General features: G+C 46.2%; 1 pseudogene; it reads right to left on the reverse strand.

The window, feature by feature from the left end:
- Nucleotides 1-744: 744 nt before the first annotated feature.
- Nucleotides 745-5,347, reverse strand: LOC114617743 (annotated as a pseudogene).
- Nucleotides 5,348-7,650: the final 2,303 nt, after the last annotated feature.

Genomic DNA, 7,650 nt, shown 5'->3' on the forward strand with positions numbered 1-7,650 from the left:
TGTGAGCTGTTTATTACAGTAAAAACCCCCTGAATTAAATTCAACAGTCTTTGTTCAGTGCCTGGAATAACTGTGGTGGTGAAAGCGGAGCTGGTGAGGGAAAATCTTTCTGTGGGTGGTACAGGAGTTACCGGTCTACCACGTGGGAGTGGTCTCTGTTCAGGTAACACTTGGTTGGGACCTATCGGTAGGGCAGGGAGGCTTTCTATTTTTAGGCGAATGAGGAGGACAGATCCTGCCCTTCCTCCATGTTTGTAAAAGACTAGGCCCCATCTCATACCATTATGCACTTAGAAAAGCTAGTTGACCTACCCTTTTCAGTAAATTCTACCTTTATGACATCTACATCACTCCAGGAGCATGGCTTCCCTTTGTATAGTTCTATATCTGGGGCAAATCTGTTTGGTCCTGGATTTGCAAAAGAAAAAGTCACTCTGTCTCAGTTGGATGGTGTTTTCCCCTGCCAATCTCCATCATTTGAGGTAACACAACTCCAAGCTCCACAAAAAAATTGTTGGGGGCCATCACAATAATTGCCTCTATCAAACTCAGGAGAGCTCTAAAACCCATACCTGCATACCATGTTAGGAACAGTACTTGCAACTACTCGGTTGATCTGTCAGAAACAGAAGTATAAGATTGGCCACCAAGTGCCGGGGGGGAGCAATTTGCTGTGCACTAGTTATGACAGTTCCAGTTCTTGTATCTATAAGTTGCCAGGTGAGTTGTTGGGGGGCATGGGGATTATTTCCCATCACCCGAGGAATGCCTATTGTGAAGGCGCAGCTTAAGGGGATTATCAGTCTTTTCCAGAGTCCACTCATCTTGGTTAACTTCAGGGGGAGCTCTTTTGACATGTGGGGTGTGGACCCAAGTGGGAATCCCGTCTACCTTATCGGCGGTTGGGGTTGTCAACAGTACCAGGTAGGGTCCTTTCCACCATGGATTGAGGTTCCCTGTATAGTGTCTCCGTATCAACACTGCGTCTCCGACTTCAAACTTGTGGGGAACAGCCATGTCTCCAGGGACATAAGTGTCTTTCAGTTGTTCCCAGATTTCTTTCTTGACTGTTTCTAGAGCTCTAAGGCGGGCTAGGAGAAAAGATGGTGGGATAGAACCGTCATCAGGGTGGGCACCGCTTTCTAATGTCTCGTATATTGGGGGAGGTGAGCCAAACACGATCCCGAAGGGGGTCAATCCCAAAGGTCCTGGGGTGTTCCATACCCGGAACAGTGCAAGGGGGAGAAAAGCTGTCCAATCATTCCCGCCGGTCTCTAAGGTCAATTTTGTTAAGGTCTCTTTTATTGTTCTATTCATTCTTTCTGCCTGTCCTGAGCTCTGAGGTCAATAAGAACAATGTAGTTTCCAATTGAACCCCAGTTGTCTGGCCAGCCCTCGACTTACCTGTGAGACAAAAGCTGGCCCATTGTCTGACCCAATTACCATTGGTACTCCAAACCTGGGTAGAATTTCTTCCATTATCTTCTTAGCCACTACATTGGCTGTTTCTTTCTTGGTGGGGAATGCCTCAACCCATCCTGAGAAGGTGTCTATAAAAACTAGCAGATATTTATTTTCATATCAGGCAGGCTTAACCTCAGTGAAATCCACCTCCCAGTAGGTCCCAGTTCGGTCTCCCCTCAGCCGTTTCCCTTCTAGGCCTCCGCTGAAGCCAGCATTGGTGAAAGCACAAGCTTCACAATTTTTTATGATGTCTGTAGCCATTTGCCGTAGCCTTGGCATATGATAGGGAGATTTGTTTGCCAGCGTTATCATTTTCTTTGGTCCTAAGTGAGTAAACTGATGTATGCCAGTCAAGTAAGTTCATGTCTCTTTCCCAGAGAAGACACCTCTTGTCTTTTTAACATTTTGCCAATGTCTATGTCTTTCTCCAGCTAATAGGATCATCGGTCCCTGTGCCACCTCTTTTGCCATGTGATCTGCCAGTTGGTTTCCTTTTTCTATTGGGCCAGTCCATTTTTGATGTCCCAAACAGTGTATGATAGCCACCTTGCGGGGTAAATGAATATCTTCCAACAAGCTGAGAATCTCTTCTTTGTTTTTAATTTCTTTACCAGCAGATGTCAGCAGTCCATGCTCTCTATAAATTGCCCCATGCACATGGGCTGTGGCAAAAGTGTACCGGCTATCAGTGTAAATGTTAATAATTTTTCCTTCTGCCAGTCTTAGAGTTTGTACTAGAGCAATAAGTTCTGCCTTCTGGGCCGATGTCCCTTCTGGCAAACTGCTGGCCCATATAACAGTCTTTCCATCTACCACCACTGCCCCGGCCCGATACTTACCTTCTACCATGAAGCTGCTTCCATCAGTGAACCATGCTGGTGAACCCGGCCACGGTTGGTCAGTCAGGTCAGGTCAGATTCCCGCCTCTCCAGCCAGTATCTCTTCACACTCTTCACACCAGTGAACTGGGTTTTCATCAGTATCAGGCAGTAAGGTAGCAGGGTTAAGGATAGCGGGCGGGGCAAAAGTTATTCATTCGATCAACAACAGGCTCTGATAGTGTGTCATCCGGGTGTTGGTCATCCAGCGGTCTGGTGGCTGACTGATAATGCTTTCTAAGGCGTGGGGGGCCACCACAGTCACATTTTGGCCCATAGTCAACTTCTCAGCATCTTTTACCAGCACAGCCATTGCTGCTATTGCTCACAGGCAAGAGCGCCATCCACTGACCACTGGGTCTAATTTTTTAGATAGGTAGGCCACTGGGCGTTTCCATGGCCCTAGAGTCTGAGTCAGGAATCCTCTAGGAATCCCTTTCTGCTCATCAATGTATAAAGTAAATGGCTTAGTCAAATCAGGCAATGCTAGGGTAGGCGCTTGTAATAAGGCCTTTTTCAGGCTGTCAAGGGCCTTCTGATGGTCCTCAGTCCAATCAAACTCTCCTTTTTCCTTAGTGAGAGGAAACAACGGGGCTGCCAAGGCAGCGAACCCTGGTATCCACAGTCTACAGAATCCTGTTGTCCCCAGGAATTCTCTTACCTGGCGAGGGCTGGTTGGAGTCGGGATCTGCATCACGGTCTGCTTTCTGGCATCAGTTAGCCATCTATGTCCATCTCTCAAAATGTATCCCAAATAAGTCACTTCTGTCCGGCACAATTGTGCTTTCTTGGCAGAAGCCCGATACCTCAGCTCATCTAGCTCAGCCAGGATCTTCTGGGTTCTTAGTTCACATTCTTTGCGGGTTTCTGCAGCCAATAAGAGGTCATCTACATATTGTAAGAGAGTCACCTGGGGATTCTTAGAGCAAAAAGCGGTAAGATCTCGATGCAGTGCCTCATCAAACAGGGTGGGAGAATTTTTGGACCCCTGAGGCAGTCTTGTCCACGTGAGCTGTTCAACTCTCCCACTTTCCAGGTCCCGCCACTGAAAAGCAAACAAAGGCTGGCTAACAGGATGTAATCTCAGGCAGAAAAAAAGCATCTTTTAAATCTAGGACAGTATACCAAGTCTGTTCAGGTGGTAATGTACTGAGCAAATTATAGGGATTTGGCACTGTAGGGTGGATATCTTGTACTCTTTTATTAACTTCTCTAGGGTCTTGGACGGGGCGATAATCATTAGTCCCTGGTTTCTTTACTGGTAGAAGCAGAGTGTTCCATGGGGACATGCAGGGTCTAGAATTCCCTACTGTATCAGTCTCTCAATGTGTGGCCTTATACCTTCTCTTGCTTCTTTGTTCATGGGGTACTGTCGAACCCCAATAGGTGTAGCTCCAGATTTAAGTTCTATGACTATAGAGGGGGCTTGCTTTGCCATCCCCATCCCTCCTGTCTCAGCCCAAGATTGGGGAAATCAATCCAACCAGTTCTGTAGCCCTCTGGGGGGCTTTACTGTGTTTTGGAATAGCCGGTACTCCTCCCCTAGATGCAGGAACATTACTAAGGTTTGAGGTTTCTCTCCCCACAAGGACAATTCTGGACCTGAGGGAGTAAAGGTGATTTGAGCTTTTAATTTTGTTAACAAGTCTCTGCCCAGCAGGGGCGTAGGACACTCAGGAATTCCTAAGAATGAGTGAGACACTTGGTTCTTGCCAAGGTCCACCTTCCAGGAGGTGGTCCAGGGATACTGTTTTTGTCCAGTGGCCCCAATTACCAGAGTTTGTTTGTCTTTTATTTTTCTGAAAGTTCTTTTTAATACTGAGTATTCTGCTCCAGTATCAACAAGAAAAGTCATGGGGGTCCCCTCCACTTTCAAAGTTACCCTAGACTCAGGGAGGGGGACCGAGCCCTGTCCCCTCTAGTCTTAATCATCTCCCAAGGACAGTACTCTCATCTTGATTTTCTTAGGGCATTCTCAAGCCCAGTGGCCTTTTCCTTTGAAATAAGCACATTGGTCCCTTCTTATTGTAGTTCAATCTATTTCCATGGGTCTCCTTGGGCCTAGCGTCAATCTGTCTCCCAGGTCCCCTAACTGTTTAACTTTAGTCTTTTTCTCTTCTCCTACCACTGCGGCCAATATTTGTGTCAGATTCCTTTCCTGTCTCTGTTCCCTTCTATCCTCGTCTTCTCTCCTTTCTTTCTTCTCCCTCCCTGTCTTCTCTCCCTCCGTCTCTCTCTTATGATAAACTTTCTCTGCCTCCTTAACCACATCTCTAATTGACATATCATGTATTCCATCCAGGCGCTGCAACTTCCTTCTAATATCTGGAGCAGACTGCCCAACAAAAGCCATTATAACGTTACCTCTCTGCCCCTTTGTCATAGGATCAAAAGGAGTATATCTGCGATATGCTTCCATGAGACATTCTAAAAAGATAGCTGGGACCTCTGTTGGTCCCTGCTCGGCCTCTCTTACCTTAGCCAAATTGGTGGGGTGTCTTGCTGCCCCTCTGAGACCTTCCACTAAGAGCCCAGTGGTAGATGGTCAGCCTTTCTCTACCTGCAGCCATGTTATGGTCCCACTGAGGTCGAGTAGGGGGAATGGCTTCATCAATTTCTGCTGGGGTTAAGTTCTGCAAAAGCTGGCCAGCCGCGTTCTGGACATTTTTCTGGGCTTCCATAAGGATCCTCTCATTCTCTTCAGTTGTAAAGAGCTCCCATAAGAGCAGATTACAATCATCCCAAGTGGGTTGATGTGTAAACATCAGGGATTCCATCAGCCCTGTCAGAGGTGTAGGGTTATCTGAAAAACTAGGATGGTTATTTTTCCAATTGTAAATATCAGAAGAGAAAGGCCAGTACTGTAATAACTGTAACTGGTTTGAGCCAGTCAGAGGTGGTCCAGCGGCCCTAAGGAGCAAGGCCACTGTGGAGTCAGGGTCCTCAGAGGCAGAAATGGCCCCCCTCCACCTCCTTGTCCCTGCTGAGGGCCCACAGGGAGCCATTTCTATCAGGGCAGGAGCTGGGGGTGCAGAGGGTACAGGCATAGGCTGGGGTTGAAGAGGGTAAGGAGAGGGTATGGGATCCAGCCAGTCAGCGGGGGGAGTGGCCACTCAGTGGGTTCCTCTATTTCAGGGTATATTTTAGGAGGTAGTAGGGGTTTTGGTGGAGCACTGGCCTCTTTGTCCGTCTGTGGTTTCTCTTTATTCTCCGCCACTTTTCCACTGACAGATAAAATCCGGGAACTTGGCCGATGAGCAACCCATGGTTTCATCCATGGGAGCAGATAACGAACCAAGTACTCCCACACTGTGATATAGGGCTGTTGGTCTGGAAGAGATCCAGGTCCCTCCTGAAACACAATCGCCTTAACGGCTTGGATAGTTGTCAAGATAAATGTTCCTTCCTGAGGCCATCCTACATCAAAAGTGGGCCACTCTGCAGAGCAGAATGTCTTCTTAATGATCACTGACAAATCCTGTCCTCTACCCCTAATGTCCAATGGTCAAGAGTCAAAGATATTGGTGTCGTTACTGTCTGTCCCATCTCAAAATTCTCAAAACTTAACAGACTCACAACACAAATACAAACACACAAGACTAACACAGTCAGGCACACTCGTCCATGTTGGGTTTTATAAAATCAACTGAACCGAACACAACTTCAGATGGGGAAGGATTCCACGTCTTCCCCCAGAGCAGGAGCACTCCATCTCCTTCATTCTGAAACAAGGCAGTCTGGCTTCCCAGACTCCCTTCCACCCTTGAGGTGTCCCCCAGGGCTGCAGCCTGTGGTTCCAGGCATGTCTGCCCCCCACAGCCAACTAAGATCTCATGAACTTTAGTGGCAGCTGCTCAGAAACTGAAACCAAAATACAGAAGCAGCAAAAGCTGCCTAGAAACTGAAACCAAAATACAGAGCAGCAAAAGCTGCCTAGAAACTGAAACCAAAATACAGAAACAGCAAAGACAGCAGCGCTGCACTCAGACACACAGCATTCACACAAACCTACCTCCAAGGGGTCTTCGGGAGTCCTGGGTGGTCACACACTTCCCAGTCAGGGAACCAAATGTAAGGGACCCCCGAGGGGGAGACCCCATTCTCACCCAGGGTTGCGCACACTCAAGGAAACATGGAGACCGACTTGATGCAAAATAGCAAAAGGTAGTTTACTGGCAAGGGGCCTTCGGGTCGAAAACACATCCCATGCAAGGGAAGGACTTCGACCCCGAGCTCTGACAGTTCAAAGTTTATATAGGAAGCAGCACAGAGGGAAGGGGAGAGCAGGAAACTTTGTCACAGTTACATTTGATTGGGTATTTTAAATATCAGCAATAGGTATAAGTTATCATTTTGATGGGCATAGCAAGCTTTTCTTGGTGATCATGATAACTATTTTTGGCCATGAAACCTCAGACCTCCTGATAGGGGAAGAAAAACACCAGATGGCCCATTTCTCATTTGGGCATGTTTAGACTTGTAAAGGCCTGTCTTTGCTTGTTCTTACATTCGTGGTCACCCTGTCCTAGGAGGAACTTGTTAATTTTTTTGTTTTGGCTGCTCTCTGCAAATTGTTGGTGGTCTGGTGGGCTCTGCTGAGGTATTTTGATTTTTTTGTCCTCACATGGCCTTGTTAAAGGAAGTGTCTAACTGTAGAGGCAGGTCTTTGAGGAATGATATATATGCTCAACTCTGGCCATCCTTTTGGGAATATGAAAGACAGTGGTGACAACGGTGATTTGAACTGTAGGAGCCTGGAGCAAGTGGTTTCAGAAGAGAAGAATTTTAATATGTTGTCTAAAGACCATTCTTGTGATATTTTGGTGAAGAATATGGCCGCTTTTTGGCCTTGTCTGAAGGGACTAAAGTTAAGAGATTCAGATTATATTGACAATTATATTGACAAAGGAAATCTCAAAATAGTCTAGTTAAACTTTTTCCTGTGGTTCACTCTTATGAAGAGAGGTTGGTTTTGTTTGTTTGTTTGTTTTTTGTTTTGTTTTGTTTTGTTTTCAAACAGAAAATATTATAAAAGAGAAAATACAAAATGTATAATTCAGGATTAAAGGGATGCCAAGGCATGGAATGGAATTAAATCTTGTGCTCCAAGATATAAACAGATTAAAGATATTAAATGAAATTAAGGGCAAGGTGACCTCAGGGCAAGACCTCACCTAGCTAAGCTTCAGTCTTGTGTAAAGGGTGTTCCCCATGATAGCTTACCTCCAATTCTAAATTTGCTATGTATTTACTTTTGTAAGAGTGATGGATATATCATGTTAGGTATTATTACAAACTGGTTGTTGTT

Source organism: Grammomys surdaster, unplaced genomic scaffold, assembly GCF_004785775.1.
Source record: "Grammomys surdaster isolate TR1022 unplaced genomic scaffold, NIH_TR_1.0 138, whole genome shotgun sequence".
In the NCBI taxonomy this organism is placed as follows: Eukaryota; Metazoa; Chordata; class Mammalia; order Rodentia; family Muridae; genus Grammomys; species Grammomys surdaster.